The 22,133-nt window shown below is 40.1% G+C and overlaps 1 protein-coding gene across 3 annotated transcripts in view; it reads right to left on the reverse strand.

Moving 5' to 3' along the window:
• LINGO1 (leucine rich repeat and Ig domain containing 1) overlaps nucleotides 1-22,133 on the reverse strand; it is a 484,570-nt gene that overhangs the window by 16,281 nt on the left and 446,156 nt on the right. Inside the window, exon 4 of one of the 3 annotated variants that reach the window (XM_073652794.1) lies at nucleotides 19,897-19,997. The exons of 1 other annotated variant lie outside the window; for it this stretch is intronic. The gene's annotated coding sequence lies outside the window, so the exon portion shown is untranslated. Of the gene's footprint in view, nucleotides 1-1,340; nucleotides 1,946-19,896; nucleotides 19,998-22,133 lie in introns of those variants that run through there. One more of the 3 variants, XM_073652793.1, reaches the window with a different exon arrangement.

A 22,133-nucleotide genomic window follows, 5' to 3' on the forward strand; every position in this document is an offset into this window, starting at 1 on the left:
AATAAATATTGGATGCGGTTTTCATTTTATGCAAACTAGAAAACAGATTTGACTGCTATTATAGAAAAAATGGTGATGATTATAAAAGATATAATAGAGCTTATGTAATACAGTCAAGCTGGTGCGATGTTGGGTGCAGAATAAAGAGGGAAATGCATGTGATGGAAGGAATCATAAAAAAGGCTATGCTCTCTTTTTATTCAAAGATGAAGGCCACCTAAAGCTTTGTCTGATGAAGCACATTGTAAGGCACGGCCCCAGCCTACAGAACCTGTGAAGGGGCTTTACTCTATACTGGGCCTTATTAGCCTGTAAAGCATTCAAAGAGCTAATCCTCCAGTGAGAGAGATGTGAGAAGCCGCTCTGATCTTGTGAAATCGGTGAGCTGCTCGGATGCTGTTTGTGCACCGGTGGGTTTCTAGGCAGACTCTCCTGTGACAAGCCCCATAATCCTTTTAATGTGTGGCTATATCATTGGAATTGATATAACCATCTATTCCTGCTTATCTATAAACTGTACAGTCATCTGTCTCCATGGCTCCATCTCTGGAATATATAGAGCCGTCTCCCTGCACTGTTCTTCCTCTCCACTGGGTACACATTCCTCCTTCTTCCTCACTCATATCTACAGACACCTCCAGATCCAGCCTTTTGTTCTGTAATATTCACAGTGCCTACATAAACAAGAGCTATTCTTAAAGCTTAATCTCCTGTTATATAGGTATTTCCACCCAGAGGAATATGAAAACTGTGACCAATGTCCTCCATCTCCCTTTTTTTCAATGGGCTGTTAATATTCTCTCAGAACCATTCTCCCTGCCTTCATTTTGCACACAGGTCTCCTGGGTCATCTAGTAGAATATGGGGTCAATAATGCTGCTGAAGTACATGTACATGAGAGGAATACAGAGAGCAGGCCAGATACACCAGAAGCACATATGTTCTCACGATACTAGCTGAATATTAACATGCCTGGGAGGGGGAACGGGATGGATACTCAGAAGGGGAAAATGAAAAATGGGGAGGATGAGGGAAGGGCTGCTAAAGAAACGATGCCGTGTTACTGTTGTGGGATGAATATCTAGTACAGAAATGAACAATAGATTAAAAATACAGTAAACCTACAAAAGAAGATCAACATAATCATATATTTTTCAAAAACGTCTGTTCTACACAACATATATATATACGAAGAGGAGAATGTAGATGTCTGCATAGATACCCATCCATCTCAGATGGACCATAGTGGTATTTTTGCAGACAGCACTTGGTAATTTAGCATAATTGGCTGCATAATCCGAGACATCCATATCAAATGCATAGATAGATGATATCTGTACCTGGCCTTCATTTTTCGCAGCTGCGAGATGCCTTTTCCCTTTTCCATCGCCAATGAAAGAATAGCAGTGAAGGACCTCAATGCAATCTTCCTGGCGTTCAGAGCATAATATGTAGAATCACACACACACGCTGATCTGCAGTGACAGAGGCACTCGCACAATTAAACACGGGTTCAGTACCAATCATACAGACAGTGACACAGTTATCCTATGGATATTACAATGCACATATCAGAAAGAAGAAGCCACAGAGGTCCATACACATACAAGGACGCTTACAGAGAGACGGCGACGACGCACAAGGACACACATCCTCTGCCACTCAGCAAAAAAAAAGGGGAAAAAAATCCAGAGGTTGATGTGAAGCTGCAGCGCACACGGTACATAACACGGTATAGACGCACATCAGCTACAGAGCAGAAAGAGACAAAATGAGGCTCAAATTAGAGAGAGAGAAGGGTGAGATAGCAAGGAAAACACACAGGGTAGGGAGAAGAAGCAAGCAAAGAGGAGGGACAAACAGATACAGAATCAGAGAGAAGCAGGGAGGAGAGGAAAGAGGGGAGAGGAGAGGAGGAACTATGACAATGAGCTGGAGAGAAGGAACAGATGTGAGCAATGACTCTGCTCCTTATTCCTATATACAAGTGCTACGCAGTAGTGTGCACTACACTGAGCGCAATGCTACGGCTGCCAAGCCTGGCATGCTGATAGAATTCTAATGTCCAGCGCCCACCATGGATAGATAGCTGCGCTGGCCACTGCTGGGCTCTGTGAGATAACTATGCTGCCCAGAACTACATTTAAAGAGATAATTACTCTTCTCACCTCTGGATGCTGACATACTGTACATCTGTCTGCTAACAGATAACTGCACTGGCCAGAGCTGTGCGCTGAAGAATGCTATACTCATTTGTGCTTGGAAATATCGCCACTATTTTTTGAGCTATAGAGAAACAACTGTGTTATCCAACATTATATACTAAGAGATAACTCTACTGCCCAGCCTGATAAAACAAGAGGTAAATGCACTCCTCCGCACAATAAAATACAAAGAGTGATGTGATATCGTCTTCCATTCTTAATATGGGTTGTGTAGGTCACTATCGTGCTATATTGAGATCCAGAGTCTACTGTTTATAAAAGTGCATCTCATATAAAGTCATTGTACTAATTTTATATGTGTATATCTAGATCATATATACACTACAATGATGAGGCTTCACAATACGGGAAATATGTGGCAGCAACTAATCATGCAGACTTGGTCTGGTGGTTCAACTAGAGTTAAGACCAAGCACCAAAATGAAGAGAAAAAAATGTGGTAAGTAATTTTGTGGGATACTTGTGTCAGTTAGGGCAAGCCTGGGTTAATAAGAAGGAGACAACGCAAGAATGGTATAACATACACCAGATTTCTGGAACAACATAAATAGTAAATGTGGCCCATTATCTCAAGTTGTACAGAAATATGACAAGTTCAGCTTACTCTCCATACGCTTTAGATAGCTATTGGTTGAATGATGGTTTGGCCGTTTGTTTGGCCAGCAGCTATCTCTCCTGACTCTCCCATACACAGGAGCTCGGCATCATCTGTTGGGAGAGAGTCGCTGGCCCCCTTACACATTAGAATGTTGACTGAATCCATTGATAGCTGCAGAGTCAAATGAGGTAAATTTAAAGGAGTTATACACTAACCGGACAACCCCCTCTCAAACACTACGTTTCCCTCAAGAAAAATAATAACAATAACACCTATATTTACCTCCAGTGCCGGCGCTGTTCCAGCATTGTCAGTACTGGCATTCCCAGGGCTCGCATGACACTTTATGTCACTCGATCCCTGTGGCCAATCAGTGGCTGCTTCACTGACCCTTCATTTGAATTTAATTGACATCTGTAGGGACTGAGAGCAGCCACAGTTCTGACTTCCTCCAGATGTCTGATTTATCCAAAGGATGGGTCAGTGAAGTGGCCACTGATTGTCTGCAGGGATCTCGTGACAAAACAGTCTAATGTGAACCCTGAGAGAGCCAGTTCCGACACTGCTAGAAAGGCGCCGTCATCTTAGGGGAGTATAAATGTTATTATTTTACTAGGGGAAATATAGTGATTGGGAAGGGGTTGGGAAGGGGTTGTTTGAGTAGTGGACAACCCCTTTACTGTGTATGGCATACATGGTGTTCATAACTGTCCAACATATCATCTTTGTAATATTTGTATCATAAATATGCAGCGATGTCCATCATGTCAATGTGGACCGGCATCCCCAACATCATATAAAATCATCCATGCCATTAGATATTTAGGCATCTCTGTGAGCAAAGGGTCATCCTATACAATACTGGTCAAAACCTTGTCACTTTGGAAATGTAGTCCAGTCGGCAGGGAGCCTGCTACTGAGCAGGAAGAGACAAGTATATTGATATGTAGTTTTATAAAAAAAGATTTGGTAATAATAATGTTTTATTCATTTAAATGGAATCTGTTAGCAGGATTTCACCACCCAAACTATGTCTGACTGCTTGTATACTGTGTGACTCCACACAAAGAAGTCATCACTCAAGCAGGAGGAGGCGGCGCTTTGCAGGGAATAGAACTCATGTGAGAGAGGCTTCAGATCCACCATAGCTCTTCAGTCTCATTTGCATGTTATTTCAAACACTGATTTCTCAGTAATGGAGGAATGAGCTACCCATGTAAAGGTATAGCTCGACTTGTCTTTGAAAGAGCTACATGTCCATATACATAGTTTGGGCTATGAAATCCTGCTGACAGATTCCCTTTAAACGTCTGCTCATTTTAGGATTTTGAGTCAAGTGGATGGACTGATCAGTGATTGACAGCTATCTCTGTATGTACACCTATACAAGGAAGGCTGGCAAGTATTGATTAGGACCGCCTACTGGACTCAAAATGAGCAGAGGTTTGTATGAATTAAATGATTCCATAAAACTATTTATCCTTCTGCTCCATAACATGCTGCCTGCAGATTGGACTTTAAAAAAGTTTACGTCTGAGATATTCACTTCTGAGACACTATTTAGGAATATGTGTTTTCAACATATAAATCTGAATTGCAGCCAATGTACCGTATGTAAAAGTTAGACACAACGGAAAGAAAGCCTATAACAGCCACTGCCGCATAATACACATACTGAATATATCCCAATAAACAGAAAGTGACCAGTGTATGATAAGGTTTAAATTGATTTCTTCTAATGAACGGCTTCACTAAGTGCTTCCTTTCATAATGAGTGAATGTTTTTTTCTAATTGGTTTGCAGTTATCCTTTTATGTACATATAATAAAATATACATCTGTTTCATATCTGGCAGCAGTCAGGTTGTCGTGACCTTTTTATTTCTGTATCCTGTGCATTATTAAGTCGGGATCTATACATTGTAAACCCAATAGTATCTGATAGTTTTAATAATAGGGCTGTACATTGACAATGCCATATATTTACTTGTGATGGCTCAATACTGTTCGGTAAGTGCTGTAATGCCTAGACCTGATAATGGCAACGTGACACACAAATTCTCACTGATAAGAGGGTCATGTATATTAGTGTTAGGTGGATGTCACATTTGCCTTTCTTTTCACGCTGACAAACATGTTTATTTTCGTTGCTTATAGCACCTACATATGCTGCAGTGCTACACATGACTGTCATTAATCATATCAGTTTCTGTCCCAAATGGAGCTTACAATCTATTTTTCCTTCCTCAAACACATAGGGTTAATTCCACAGGAAGTCAATGAACCATCAGTATGTTTTGGAATGAGAGCTGTGAAATTATGTCTCCTTCCTTTTTTTTTTAGCTCTTAGCGTAACATGTCCCAATAAGTGTGAGAAGCTTTTTAAAATAAATATGATTTTACGACAGTCTGTCATGACATGTGTATGCTACACATATTTATGAGTGGCCACCTAATGGTTATGATATGAACTACAGCCTGTCAAGGGTCTTCTAGCATAACACAATATTGCTTTAATTTGTTTTGAGAGAAATTTGAGTCCTTAACTAAATTTGGAGCAAAAGTAAGGATGTACTAATATTTCTTCGCATTGCAAATGCTACTTTTTTAATACATTTTCAGTAGCTTACTGTCATGTACTGTAGGCTCAATTGAGATCTACTTTAGGGAGTTAATTTTAAAGGGATTGACCAGTCTTCAGCTAATAGTCAGCAGTCACCTTATGTGACTGGAGACTTTTAAATCCTTATAGTGTGCACACCACACGCTGTCAGGATTCTTCGTATTGCCCGTCAAGTGACTGCAAGCAAGTGTACAAAGCTAGGAGGGATAGCTAATACTAGAGAAGAGAGAGAGAGGATTCAAAAAGACCTAAATAAACTGGAGCAGTGGGCAGCAACCAACAGAATGGTTTTTAACAGGGAAAAATGCAAAGTACTACATCTGGGCAATAAAAATGAAAAAAGCATATACAGAATGGGAGGAATAGAGCTAAGCAACAGTACATGTGAAAAAGACTTAGGTATACTAATAGATCATAGACTGAACATGAGTCAACAGTGTGATGCAGCAGCAAAAAAGGCAAATACAATTCTGGGATGTATTAACAGAAGCATACAGTCTAGATCACGTGAAGTCATTATTGGTCTTTACTCCTCTTTGGTCAGACCTCATCTGGAATACTGTGTACAGTTTTGGGCACCACATTTTAAAAAAGACATAGACAAACTGGAGCAAGTTCAGAGAAGAGCGACCAGAATGGTGACTGGTCTGCAAACCATGTCCTATGAGGAACGGTTGCAGGATTTGGGAATGTTTAGCTTGCAAAAAAGAAGACTGAGAGGAGACTTAATAGCTGTCTACAAATATGTCAAGGGCTGTCACATTGTAGAAGGATCATCTTTATTCTCATTTGCACAAGGAAAGACTAGAAGCAATGGGATGAAACTAAATGGGAGGAGACACAGATTAGATATTAGAAAAAACTTTTTGACAGTTAGGGTGATTAATGAGTGGAACAGGCTGCCACGAGAGGTGGTGAGTTCCCCTTCAATGGACGTCTTCAAACAGAGGCTGGACAGACATCTGTCTGAGATGATTTAGTGAATCCTGCTTTGAGCAGGGGGTTGGACCAGATGACCCAGGAGGTCCCTTCCAACTCTACCATTCTATGATTCTATGAGCAAGGCCGACCACGTCTAGTCAACACATGGCGGCATGTACAGTACAGACCAAAAGTTTGGACACACCATTCATTTAAAGATTTTTCTGTATTTTCATGACTATGAAAATGGTACATTCACACTGAAGGCATCAAAACTATGGATTAACACATGTGGAATTATATACTTAACAAAAAAGTGTGAAACAACTGAAAATATGTCTTATATTCTCGGTTCTTCAAAGTAGCCACCTTTTCATTTGATGACTGCTTTGCACACTCTTGGCATTCTCTTGATGAGCTTCAAGAGGTAGTCACCGGAAATGGTTTTCACTTCACAGGTGTGCCCTGTCAGGTTTAATAAGTGGGATTTCTTGCCTTATAAATGGGGTTGGGACCATCAGTTGAGTTGCGCAGAAGTCTGGTGGATACACAGCTGATAGTCCTACTGAATAGACTGTTCAGCTAAGTAAAGAAAAACGAGTGGCCATCATTACTTTAAGAAATGAAGGTCAGTCAGTGCGAAAAATTGAGAAAACTTGGAAAGTGTCCCCAAGTGCAGTTGCAAAAACCATCAAGCGCAACAAAGAAACTGGCTCACATGAGGACCGCCCCAGAAAAGGAAGACCAAGAGTCACCTCTGCTTCTGAGGATAAGTTTATGCGAGTCACCAGCCTCAGAAATCGCAGGTTAACAGCAGCTCAGATTAGAGACCAGGTCAATGCCACACAGAGTTCTAGCAGCAGACACATCTCTTCAACAACTGTTAAGAGGAGACTTTGTGCAGCAGGCCTTCATGGTGAAATAGCTGCTAGAAAGCCACTGCTATGGACAGGCAACAAGCAGAAGAGACTTGTTTGGGCTAAAGAACACAAGGAATGGACATTAGACCAGTGGAAATCTGTGCTTTGGTCTAATGAGTCCAAATTTGAGATCTTTGGTTCCAACCACCGTGTCTTTGTGCGACGCAGAAAAGGTGAACGGATGGACTCTACATGCCTGGTTCCCACCATGAAGCATGGAGGAGGAGGTGTAATGGTGTGGGGGTGCTTTGCTGGTGACACTGTTGGGGATTTATTCAAAATTGAAGGCATACTGAACCAGCATGGCTACCACAACATCTTGCAGCAGCATGCTATTCCATCCAGTTTGCGTTTAGTTGGACCATCATTTATTTTTCAACAGGACAATGACCCCAAAGATACCTCCAGGCTGTATAAGGGCTATTTGACCAAGAGGGAGAGTGATGGGGTGCTACGCCAGATGACCTGGCCTCCATAGTCAACAGACCTGAATCCAATCATGATGGTTTGGGGTGAGCTGGACCGCAGAGTGAAGGCAAAAGTGCCAACAAGTGCTAAGCATCTCTGGGAACTCCTTCAAGATTGTTGGAAGACCATTTCCGGTGACTACCTCTTGAAGCTCATCAAGAGAATGCCAAGAGTGTGCAAAGCAGTCATCAAAGGAAAAGGTGGCTACTTTGAAGAACCTAGAATATAAGACATACTTTCAGTTGTTTCACACTTTTTTGTTAAGTATATAATTCCACATGTGTTAATTCATAGTTTTGATGCCTTCAGTGTGAATGTACAATTTTCATAGTCATGAAAATACAGAAAAATCTTTAAATGAGAAGGTGTGTCCAAACTTTTGGTCTGTACTGTATGTCACTCATATACTTGTAGTCCCAATATCGATGAATCCTGACAGCGTGCGGTGTGCTCACTGTAAGGATTCAGAAATCTGCAGTCACATAGAGTAACTGCAGACTTTTAGCAAAAGACCAGACAACCCCTTAAAAGTCTGGTATTACATAGTGAATGATAAAAGTTATTACCACTACCATGGAAAGAGCTTTTGCCATCTTCCAACAATGTGCACAGAAAGTAGTTTTATACAGAAATCTATATGTTGAGAGATGACTGTCAGCAGATCAGCAATGTTCAATAGGACATGAAGCAGTTCTTCCTCCAGATCTGCATAGTGACAGAGCTCTACCATAAGATATACTGATGCTGCACTACACTGTACAGTAAGGTGCTCCTGTGCTGGCCAGATATAGACAATGACAGATAACCGTGCTCCCCACCACTGTAGCTCTGCTCGCCAGGCCTATGCAGTTAGACAAAACACTGCTGCCAGCACTGTAAAAAGAAATAATTATGCTCTCCATTGCTGCATAATAAGAGATTACTGAATTGACCAGCACTGTACAACGAGAAGCAATTCAGCTCTCACAACTACAGCGAGTGATAATTGTGCGGCCCAATGAGTTATAATAAAAGTAATTGTGCTGTAAGGCTGTACAAAATTAGAGGAATCCACTGCGGTCAGACTTTACAGGGGGGGCTTACTGCTCTGACCTGCAGTGCTCAGTGCTGAGAACTCTGTACACAGAGATATAATCGCGGTGATGGATAACTATAATGAACAAAGAAAAACTATGCCGAGCCGCCACATGGAAATATTACAATGCAGCTCAGCACTGTACAGTGACATATAACTGTATGCAGGATACCTACTGGATGAGATACCTGCTGAAACTGTTCTACTACTGGTAGGATTGTATTAAGAAATAACTGATCGTCAGCTGTGCAGTCTTGTATTATAGAAGGAATCTTAATTATGATATCCAGTAACACAGAAAGAGAAGAAACTTTAGTGTCCAGTAATACAGAAGAAGTAACTATACTGTAAAGTAATACAGAAGTAGCAACTATACTGTCCAGTAATACAGAAGGAGACATAACTATACTGTCCACTAATACACAAGGACAAGTAACTATACTATCCAGTAGTACAGAAGAAAATGTAACTATACTATCCACTAGTACAGAAGGTGAACTATTATACTGTCCAGTAGTACAGAAGGAGAAATAACTATTTTGTCCAGTATTACAGAGGGAAAAGTAACTACGCTGTCGAGTAATACAAAAGGAAAAATAACTATACTGTTCAGTAGTATAGAAGGAGAACTAAATTTATTTTCCAGTAGTTCAGAAGAAATCCATATGTTGTCCAGTAGAACAGAAGGAGAAGTAACTGCACTATCCAGCAGTACAGAAGGAATGGTAACAATGTTGTTGTTTATTATAGAAGGAGAAGTAATTTTGCTGTCATCTATATTGTCCTGTACTATGTCCTGTAGTACTGAAGGAGAAGTAAATATTCTGTCCTGCCATACAGAATGAGGAGTTACTATGCTATCCAGTAATACTGAAGTAACTATATTATTCAGAGGTACAGCAGGTAAAGTAATTATGCTGTCCTATAATACAGAAGTAACTATTCTGTCCTGTAGTACAGAGTAAAGGAAATAACTATGCTATCCAGTAGTACTGAAGAAGTAACTATGCTATTAGTACAGCAGTAACTACACTATTCAGTAGTACAAGATAATAACTATATTCTCCAGTTATAGAAAAAGTGAAGTAACTAGAGATAAGTGGATCAGGCAAAATTCGAATTGTGGGGAAGTTATTGTCTCTTACTATGCTCTGTGATCTCTCCAGACCACAAAGCATAAGAATTTAATATGTAAAATATAAAAAACATCCTTATACTCACCTTACTGTTCACCTCTCCGGCCCCTCAGCTCATCAGTGTCTCCCATCTGGTCATCACTGTATCTTCAGATCGCTGCTGCTTGTACTGAAATCTCCAGGTCTATCGCATCAGGATGGGACCGCTGGCTGAGCCGCGTTCTGCGCAAGGTCATGGTACATGCCGTGACATCATAACCTTTCATGCAAGCTGTGGCGATCTTAAGATAGGGAGAGAACCAGATTGGTGATGTGGAAGGGCCAAAGAGGTGAGTATAAGGAATTTGGTTTTTCTACATTTTGATGGCCCCTAACTGCTTAGAAATTTTTCTAAATCTAAATCCATTTTGCTAAATCTGTAAAGAGAATAACAAAAAAATCCACATTTTGGCAAATTTGGATTTTTGTAATATTGAAGTAGAATTCAATTCCACTCAAATGTATTCACTGATTTCTAGAAGTAACTATGATGTTAAGTAGTACAGAAGGGAAGTATCTATGCTATCTTGTAGTACAGAAGAAAACTGTAAAATCCAGTAATACCGAAGCAGAAATAACTATGATATCCAGTAGTACAAATGAAGTAACTATAAAACCGAAAAGTACAGAAGGAGAAGTCACTGTGCTATTCTGTAGTACAGAAGAAGTTAATATACTATCCAGTAGTACAGAAGAAGTAACTATCCTGTATAGAAGTACAAAAAAAGTAACTATACTAGCCAAAAGTACAGAAGTAACTATGCTGTTCTGTAATACAGAAGAAGTAACTATAATATTCAGTGGTACAGAAGGAAAAGTAACTATTCTGTCTGGCAGTAAAAAAAAGATGTAACTGTCCTTTCCATAAGTAGAGAAGAAGCATGTTATCTAGCGGTACAGAAGGAATGTATATATGCTGTCCTATGTGTTTAGTGCCCCAAAGTTGTATGTACCTTTAAGATGTAGCAGAGCCAGCAGCTATCTCATTATGTCTGCACAATGTTCATATTCTCTTTGCAGATAAAGGACAGAATGTTTTATATATGCATAGAGTGATGTACTTAGCAGAACACAATAACAGATTACCAAGAGTTAATGAATTAGCCCTGCTTTCCATATATGGCAATAAGGTCACATGGTTATACCACTTGACCAAGGTCCTGAGCTTAGTTCAGTGTGGGCACAGAGAGAGAAGGAGAGAGGAGGAGACATCATGTGGTGTCTGGTTTTGCCTGGAAGCTGAAGAAACAGGTAGGAAGCTCAGACAGAGCTCCAATACATGAGAGACCACAGCTTCTGCTGCAATCAGCTGTGTGATAGACTGTGCATGTAAGCAGAAGATGGTACTCAGGAATTGCTGCACTATTTATATACCTGCCTTGCTGTACTGAAAATAACTGTGCTTGCTGCATTGGAATTTAAACTCTGATGAATCATCTGTCTGGATTTATCTGTAGTTGTTAGCAAGAAGTAAAGTTTACCAATAGCCTATCCTTGTCTCTGTTTTCTGGATTATCGGGTGCACAACATACCATCACACCAGGAAACAGAAGTTAACACAGTGTACCCTGGCGTCACGAACTACATTCTCTTTTACTTTTCTTCTTCCCTTAGTGAAGTGATAATACTAGCACACCACCTGTGTGTGATCTATGGCAGAGTACTGCATCACTGACATTACATGTGGTCCTGCAGTACAGAAGAAGTAAGTATTCTGTTCTGTAACTCTGCTCTCCAGAGGCACAGAATGAGAAGTTACTATGCTATCCAGTAATACTGAAGGAGAAGCAACTATGCTATTAGTACAGAAGAAGTAACTATACTGTCCAGTAAAACAAGATAACTATACTATCCAGCTATAGAGAAGGGGAAGTAACTATGCTACACTGTGTGCAGAATTATTAGGCAAGTTGTATTTTAGAGGATTATTTTTATTATTCATCAACAACTATGTTCTCAATCAACCCAAAAGACTCATAAATATCCAAGCTTAATATTTTTGGAAGTTGGGAGTGTTTTTTTTTTAGATTTGACTATCTTAGGAGGATATCTGTTTGTGCAGGTAACTATTACTGTGCAGAATTATTAGGCAACTTAATAAAAACCAAATATAATCCCATCTCACTTGTTTATTTTCACCAGGTAAACCAATATCAGTGCACAAAATTTAGAAATAAACATTTCTGACATGCAAAAACAAAAACCCCCAAAATTAGTTATCAATATAGCCACCTTTCTTTATGATGACACTCAACAGCCTTCCATCCATAGATTCTGTCAGTTGCTTGATCTGTTTTCGATCAACATTGCGTGCCGCAGCCACCGCAGCCTCCCAGACACTGTTCCGAGAGGTATACTGTTTTCCTTCCCTGTAGATCTCACATTTTATGATGGACCACAGGTTCTCTATGGGGTTCAGATCAGGTGAACAAGGGGGCCATGTCATTATTTTTTCTTCTTTTAGACCTTTACTGGCCAGCCAAGCTGTGAAGTAGTTGGATGCATGTGATGAAGCATTGTCCTGCATGAACATCATGTTTTTCTTGAACGATACCGACTTCTTCCTGTACCACTGCTTGAAGAAGTTGTCTTCCAGAAACTGGAAGTAGGTCTGGAAGTTGAGCTTCACTCCATCCTCAACCCGAAAACGTCCCACAAGTTTATCTTTGATGATACCAGCCCATACCAGTAGCCCACCTCCACCTTGCTGGCGTCTGAGTCGGAGTGGAGCTCTCTGCCCTTTACTGATCCAGCCACTGGCCCATCCATCTGGCCCATCAAGAGTCACTCTCATTTCATCAGTCCATAAAACCTTTGAAAAAATCAGTCTTAATATATTTCTTGGCCCATTCTTGACGTTTTATCTTATGTTTCTTGTTCAAAGGTGGTCGTTTTTCTGCCTTCCTTACCGTGGCCATGTCCCTGAGTATCGCACACCTCATGCTTTTTGATACTCCAGTAATGTTGCAGCTCTGAAATATGGGAAATCTGGTGGTGAATGGCATCTTGGCAGCTTCAAGCTTGATTTTCCTCAATTCATGGGCAGTTATTTTGCGCCTTTTTTGGCCAACATGCTTCTTGTGATCCTGTTGGCTATTTGCCATGAAACGCTTGATTGTTCGGTGATCACGCTTCAAAAGTTTGGAAATTTCAAGACAGCTGCATCCCACTGCAAGACATCTCACAATTTTGGACTTTTCAGAGCTCGTTAAATCTCTCTTCTGACCCATTTTGCCAAAGGAAAGGAAGTTGCCTAATAATTAAGCACACATTATATAGGGTGTTGATGTCATTAGTCAACACCCCTCCTCATTACAGAGATGCACGTCACCAGATTTACTTAATTGGTAGTTGGCTCTCAAGCCTATGCAGCTTGGAGTAGGACAACATGTATAAAAAGTATCATGTGATCAAAATACTCATTTGCCTAATAATTCCACACACAGTGTATATTGTAGCCAAAAGGCAAAAATCAGCTCACCACTTTCATTGTTCTGCATATGGGTGGGAATGGAATCCTCGCATGGAGCCGTCATGGTACTGGTCGAGGTAAATGCAGGAAATAGAAATGCTCCAGCGATGGAAAGGTAAATATATATTTTATTGCAGTGATTCAAAAAAATTGTGACTGACGTATCACAGAGGTTAGGGCAGACCAACGCGTTTTGGCGTTCAAGCCTTAGTCATTGTACGTTTCTAAATGACAAACAGGCACTTATATATCATTAGAACAAGTAGCCCATGTGTGAATATCAACCAATACTAAAACTATCCCAATTAAAGGACAAACCCTTGTGAAAATAAAGGGTTAAAAACAATAGGTGATCAGTAGTGCAAAAGCTAAAGTAAATATGCTATCCAGTGGCACAGAAGGAGAAATAACTATGATGACCAGCAGTACAGAAGAAGTAACTATGCTAACTTGTAGTACAGAAAGAGTAGTAATTAAGCTGTCTAGATGTAGTAAAGATGTAAGTATATTATTTTTCATATAGAAAAAGAATTACAGTATGTTGTTTTCTTGTACAGAATAAGAAGGAACTATTCTATCCTGTAGTAAACAGAAGGGGAAATAACTATGCTATCGAGTAGTATAGAATGAGAAATAACAATGTTGTCCTATAGTATAGAAGTTACTATAGAATGCTGTCCTGTAGTACATGGAGGGATAAGTATGTATCCATTAGTATAGAAAAGGTAACTATGCTGTCCTGTAGTACAGAAGGAGACATAGCTATACTGTACTTTACACAAAAGAACTATGATAAAGTACTTTATAGATAAAGTAGCTATGCTATCATGTGGTACAGGAGTAGTCAATATGTTGTCGAGTACAACAGAAGTAGTAGCTATGCTGCCTAGTACTACAGAAGAAGTACCGTACCTATACTATCATACAGTGGTATGGACAAGGTAACTATACTATCCAGTAGTACAAAAAGAAAAGCATCTATGCTATCCAAGTTTACAGAATAAGTAACTATGCTGTCTACACTGTGAGAGTATTATGACCACATTATCATTTTTATGCAGATTTTCCAACTACAAGCTGTGTAAACTTGAATACTTATTGGATGAAGCAGATCAGGTGATGGGTATTTGTGTAAAGAGGCTCAATGTGGTCTCAGCATATCAACAGCCTTTATCAAGGTGTGCAGAATTATTAGGCAGCTTGATTTCCTCAGGCAAAATAGGGCGAACAAAAATTTTGCTGACTGAAAAGTAAAAAATTGTTACAAGTCTTACAGAGGGAGGCAGCACTCTTGAAATTGTTAAGATATTGGGGCCCGATCACAGAACCATCAAAATTTTTGTTGCTAAAAGTTAAAAGGGGTCCGCACACATATAGACTTGCCAGCATATAGTAAGTACCACCAGTCTTTGCCACTGTGCTGTTTCCTTAACCCCTTTACAGCCTGGGGCGTAATAGTACGCACCAGGCTGTCACCCCCTGTTCAGCGCGGGCTCCGGCGCTGAGCACACACTGAACCGGGCACATGTCAGCTGATTTATACAGCTGACATGTGCCCGCAACAGCCGCGGGTGGAATCGTGATCCACCCACGGCTGTTATCATGTTAAATGCTGCTGTCAATCTCAGAACCATGTCACTTACCCCACCCATCAGTGACCCCGTCATGTGATCGCGGGTCACTGATGGGTGGGCATGACAACCCTGGGTCTGCAGCAGACTCCAGTGGTTGTCACGTGCTGGTCACTATGAGCGCCACCTAGTGGTCGGCGCTCATAGCACAGGAGCATTTCTGTTACATAGAGGTGATCTGCTCATCACCTCTATGTAGCAGAGGCGATCGGACAGTTGCTGCTTCTAGTCTCCTATGGAGACTATAGAAGTAAGCAAAAAGTGTAAAAAAAATGTTTTTAAAAATATAAAAAAAAATACATACACATACACATATTTGGTATCGCCGCGTTCAGAATCGCCCGATCTATCAATATAAAAAAATAATTAATCCAATCGGTAAAAGGTGTAACGAGAAAACATTCTAAATGCCAGAATTACGTTTTTTGGTCGCCGCAACATTGCAATAAAATGCAATAACGGGCGATAAAAACATCGGATCTACCCCAAAATGGTATCAATAAATGCTTAATCTCGGCTCGCAAAAAATAAGCCCTCACCCGGCCCCAGATCCCAAAAATTGAAGACGCTACGGGTCTTGGAAAATGGCGCCTTTTTTTTTTTTAAGCAAACTTTGGATTTTTTTTCACCACTTAAATAAAAAAGAACCTATACATGTTTGGTATCTACGAACTCGTAATGACCTGGAGAATAAGAATGGCAGGTTAGTTTTAGCAATCAGTGAATGTGGTAAAAAAAATACTAAAAAAAAATCTGTGGTATTGCACTTTTTTTGCAATTCCACTGCACTTTGAATTTTTTTCCCGTTTTCCCGTACAAGATATGGTAAAACCAGTAATGTCGTTCAAAATTACAACTTGTCACGCAAAAAATAAGCCCTCACACGGCCATATTGACCAAAAGGTATAAACGCTATGGCTCTGGGAACAAGGGGAGCAAAAAACGAAAATGCAAAAACGGAAAATCCCAGGGTCCTTAAGAGGTTAATGTCTCTGAACTCTGTCCATGTGCACTATGGATCAGCTTTTTTACTACTCCACTGCTCTGATAGGGAAGAATTACTATTGTTATGGAGCTGGCCTGCACCTGTGGGCTTTTCTTGGCCATTTGTTGCACTATGCACTTTATTTCTGGCCTCCCCAGGGTACATAAGTTGGCTTAGACCCTTTACTATGTGTTTATTCTGAGTCTTTTTCTTTTAGACTTTAAATAGTTTCAATTTTGACAGAAGGTTAAAGCTGTACAGAGAATATATAGGTGATAATTGGTTGTTTAAGGTCTACTATTACTTCTGGTTATACTGTTGACAATTGGAGCTATAGCCTTTTGTGTAGTCTATATGTGGATGGGTTAAATGGTTCCTTATGCTTATTTTCATTTATCTTCTTTGTTTCTGAACTGTGTATTGAGATTCAGAACTGTGTTGATTTATTCGTTATCGAAGAGTGTTTAATCACTATTTTCTGGACATTACTGTTTGATCAAATAGTCAAAAGGGTCACAAAAATGTGTTGAGAAAAAAAAACACACATTAAGGCCTCTTTCACACGTCCGGATATTTCCAGCACTGGAAAAACCAGTACCGGAGATATCTGTGTTCGTGTCCTTGTGTGTGATACATGTGGCACACGTGTGGCAACCATGTGCCGCCCGTGTGCTGCATCAGTATCACATGTACCAGCACCTGGGAATCAGTGTACAGCTAGCGCTGTTCCCAAGCGCCGGGTGCTGAACGCTGCCCTCATCATTGTCCCCTGCTTGTGCTGCAGGTCAACGCTAGCAATTGACAATGATGAGAGTAGTATTCTGCTCCCGCTGTGACCTGGTGTAAAAATAAGAATAAAATGTAAAAAATCCTTATACTAACCTATCCTAAGATGTCCCCTGCTGTAATCCACCTGACCGCTCACGCCGAGGAGACGGGAAGAATGACTCGCTGCAGCGAGCGGGCCCCTGACCTCCGCTGAGCTCTGTGAGTGACATGACACCGCTCACTGAGCTCACCATGACATGATTCCAGGACGCCAATGGGTTGCTATGACAGCCGGGGGTCTGTTGAAGACCTCTGTGCTTTTCATTACGGAAGTCCCTTGATATCCAGCTTATGGCTAGACTTTAAAGCAGACCATAATCTTTACTATATGCAGCAATACTGTGGTATTGCTGTATATAGTACAAGCTATCAGATGATCGCAGGTTCAAGGCCCCACAGTGTCAGCATTGCATTTTTTTCACAATTTACCGCACTTGGAATTTTTTTCCCATTTTCCAGTACACTATGTGGTAAAATAAATGCTGTCATTCAAAACTACAACTTGTCCCGCATAAAACAAGCCCTCATATATCGATGTGGACTTGGAATAAGGGAAGGAAAAAATGAAAATGAAAAAAAAACCAACAAATTGGCGGCAGCGGGAAGGGGTTAATTGAAAGATTTGCAGTGAAGGAAATGGGAGGCTGTGGTTGGTGCTGCCCAAAAAGTTGATTGTCAATTGATTAAGAAACTGACACACACCATGAATGGTAGACATGACTGTTATTGAAAAGAAGGGCAGCTGTATTGGTCACAGATATATTTTTTTTATGTATTTTTGGAAATTGTGAGGTGTTTGGTTATTATTCTCACTTTAACAGATGAAAATAAACAATTGAGATGGGAAAATTTACGTTTTTCATTTCGTTGCATAATTATTCTGCTCATTTATAGTCGCCTAATAATTCTGCACACAGATATTCTCCTAAGGAAGACACAACCTCATTTTTACTTTCTTAAAGAAGCACTCCTCCCATAAAAGTTTTTATCGTCTTAATATATTACAATCATATTATATAGCACTGTGTACTTACAGTTTTGCTTTTCTAACCAATTAAATCTTCTCCTTTTTCTGCTCTATGTACAAACAGGAAGTCTCTTGTCCCTGCATTTATCATCCCCCTCTTCATCTCCTGACCCAGCTGCTCCCGTCTCCCCCCTGCCAGGGACTTTTGCAGTGACTTATGACTCATACAGGGAAAAGAGACTTCCTGTTTCTACATGGAGCTTAGAAGGATTCATCTAGTCATTTTTTAATCACGTGATGTCATAGACCTATTGGAAAGGAGAAGAATTATCTGGGTCGAAAGGCAAAATGAGCAATTGTAAGTACACAGTGCTATATAATATGATGACTGCAATATATTAAGAGGATAACAATTTGTATGAGAGAGTTTCTTTAACATTCAGGTTTATTAACCTTTTGCATTGACCGATAGCACTGTAGTTATTCAATAATAAAATTAATCATCAAAAATATAATTGCCTTAATAATAGTGCACACAGTGTATTAGTAAAGAAGAAGTAACTATAATATCCAGACGTACAAAAGGAAAAATAACTATGCTTTCCTAAAGGATAGAAGTAGTAAGTACTGTACAGTATGCTGTCCGACAGAACATGAACTATGAAACTATTCTGTCCTACACTATATAAAAGGAGAAGTTACGGAAGTACCTACGCCATCCAGCTGAACATAAGAAGTAACCATCCTTTCCTGTGGCATAGAATGAACTATGAAGAAGTAGCTATACTGTCCTGTTGTCCAGGAGGACAAGTATCTATGCTATCCAGTGGTACAGAAGGATACGTAACTATGTTGTCCTGTAAGACAGAAGAAAAACTATAGAGTCCAGCAATACGTCTGTGACAGCTGTAGTGTCCACTGATATAAAAGTAATTATGCTATCGAGGAATCCTTGAAGAGAGATAACCATGTTGAAAATAAGCTACACAATGGAGATGACTAAGCTGCAAGGTTCAATATAAGTAGAGGTAAGTGTGGCACCCTGCACTATATAATAAGAGACAACCGTGCTGGCCCGAGGTACAGTCTGAGAGATAACCGTGCTGTGCTATATTCTGAGTTATGGCAGCGCGCCTCCAGCTTCTGGAGGACAGCACTTGCTCAGGGAAAGTAGTGTCGCTGCTGGGGCAGGTAATTACAGCAGTGGTTCATTAATAGTTAATGGATCAACAAGTAAACATCAGAGAGGGACATAGATCACTACTGGGTAGCATGGCACATACTGGGCTTTATTGCCAGATATCTAGGATTAACATATGATTTAGAATGGGAAATGTGTGGTTTTGTGCGGATTGCACTGCACATTACCATGACTTCCTAAACATGCATCTATTATATGTATCTGTTACATGATTCTACCATACATGAGTATGAGTGAGTGACTGGAGAAGTGTGTTTGGAAACCCACGGACATACATTTATTAGGGCTGGCATTTTTTTTACATCAGTATAAGAAAAAATATAGTTAGATTTGTAACAAATTTTTTTTTAAAGGGCAAACAATTTCCAATGGTCTGAATGCCAGAAAATGACATCTCCATCCGGTGTGAGCAGGTGTATACAGCAGGTGCAGGAATATGGCAACGTCGATGGAAGACATTGCAGGATTAAACAGTGTTAAGAAAATGTAGCTGTAATAAATAATGTAATAAAATGCCAATAAACTTCTTTTGTTGTGTCAGTTTGTAGGTTTACCCATAAAATCAGCTGTGATAAATCAACTATATACTTTTAGGACACCCTATCCCAGATGTTACACCATTATATGGCTTTGAACATAATGAATTTTCCTCTTAGGCTGTATGCCCACAACGCTATTTTGGTGAGTTTTTGCTACTGTGTATTTTCGCTGCGTCAAAAACGCAGCGTCTTATAGTTCCATTAAAGTGGATGGGATTTATAGAAATCTCATAACCACCGTGCTTCTATTTTACACAGTGTAAACTGACCTGCAGTGCGTGTTTCAAATCCGCAACATTTCAATCTCTTGTGGGTACGCTGATTTTTCTGTGCGGATTTTCCCCATAGACTTACATTAGATGCGGAGAATCTGCAGATAAAAAATGCACATGCGTTTTTAGTGCGTTTCCACTGTAGAAACGCATGTAATCCACACATGACAGTATCAATTACGTTTTGTCAAAGCCAAATACCAGGAAGTATAAAAAACAAAGCAGCTTTATTCAAAACATGACACTAACAAAAGTCAAAAAGGCAGCGTTAAAACCGCGAGAAAAACGCAATGAAAATACGCAGGTGACCTAATTTACTTAATAAGTGCAGAAATGGTGCAGAAAACCTGAAAATATAAAAAACGCACCAAAAGCTCATCGTAGCCTGAGACCATGCCCACTTTTAGAGCAATTTTCAAATTTTGCCAATGAGCCATAAAAACTGGAAAATGTGCGCGATTTTGATGCATGTCTTCATTTGCAATAATTTTTGGCTCAGTTTACACAAAAGAATTATCGCAAACTACTCAATAAATATCATCTGCGTTTTTCAATCCAGAAAGATTGATAGTAAAAAAACAGTTAATCTGCATTTCATGATTCTCAGTATTTCTGAGCAACACAACATGGTAGAGCTCAGGAAGAGCAATACCAGGGGAATTCAGAGAATAATATACATTATTATACAATACCACAGCTTGCAACATATTTGTTGCTGTATTACTTTGAAATACAGGGGAACCAACAATGATGCAGAAAAAAACCCAGTATATCCTTGCGGTACTATGCTGTGTCCTGTTAATTCCTAGTGTTGCTGGGGTTAACCTCTACTACAGAACATGGTCCTCTCTGCCCCCTCAGGCCTGTAATACCATTATAGGATTAAATAGATTTCCTGCATTCTAACGGCTGTCAGTAAAAGACGGGAGGAGATGGGAGGGATTAGAAAAGGAAAAGATGCGAAAGACAGAGAAAAAGACATAACAGATATTACAGGTGCTTCTCAATAAATTAGAATATCATCAAAAAGTTAATTTATTTAGGTTCTTCAATACAAAAAGTAAAACTCATATATTATATAGAGTCATTACAAGCAGAGTGATCTATTTCAAGTGTTTATTTCTGTTAATGTTGATGATTATGGCTTACAGCCAATGAAAACACAAAAGTCATTATCTCAGTAAATTAGAATACTTTATAACAACAGCTTGAAAAATGTTTTTAAAATCTGAAATGTTGGCCTACTGAAATGTATGTTCAGTAAATGCACTCAATACTTGGTCGGGGCTCCTTTTGCATCAATTACTGCATCAATGCGGCGTGGCATGGAGGCGATCAGCCTGTGGCACTGCTGAGGTGTTATGGAAGCCCAGGTTGCTTTGATAGCAGCCTTCAGCTCGTCTGCATTTTTGGCTCTGGTGTCTCTCATCTTCCTCTTGACAATACCCCATAGATTCTCTATGGGGATAAGTTGAGGCAAGTTTGCTGGCCAATCAAGCACAGTGATACTGTTGTTTTTAAACCAGGTATTAACACTTTTGGCAGTGTGGACAGGTGCCAACTCCTGCTGGAGAATGAAATTTACATCTCCAAAAAACTTGTCGGCAGAGGGAAGCATGAAGTGCTCTAAAATTTCCTGGTAGACGGCTGCGCTGACTTTAGTCTTGATAAAACACAGTGGACCTACACCAGCAGATGGCATGGCTCCCCAAACCATCACTGATTGTGGAAACTTCACACTAGACCTCAAGCAGCTTGGATTGTGGCCTCTCCACTCTTCCTCCAGACTCTGGGACCTTGATTTCCAAATGAAATGCAAAATTTACTTTCATCTGAAAACAACACCTTGGACCATTGAGCGACAGTCCAGGTCTTTTTCTCCTTGGCCCAGGTAAGACGCTTCTGGCGTGGTCTATTGGTCATGAGTGGCTTGACACAAGGAATGCGACACTTGTAGCTCATGTCCTGGATACGTCTGTGTGTGGTGACTCTTGAAGCAATGACTCCAGCAGCAGTCCACTCCTTGTTAATCTCTCCCAAATTTTTGAATGGCCTTTTCTTAACAATCTTTTCAAGGCTGCGGTTATCCCGGTTTCTTGTGCACCTCTTCCTACCACACTTTTTCCTTATACTTAACTTTCCATTAATATGCTTGGATACAGCACTCTGTGAACAGCCAGCTTCTTTAGCAATGACCATTTGTGGCTTACCCTCCTTGTGGAGTGTGCCAATGA

The sequence above is a fragment of the Phyllobates terribilis genome, unplaced genomic scaffold, assembly GCF_046119375.1.
Source record: "Phyllobates terribilis strain yellow unplaced genomic scaffold, ASM4611937v1 Scaffold_11__3_contigs__length_659146591, whole genome shotgun sequence".
Taxonomy (NCBI): Eukaryota; Metazoa; Chordata; class Amphibia; order Anura; family Dendrobatidae; genus Phyllobates; species Phyllobates terribilis.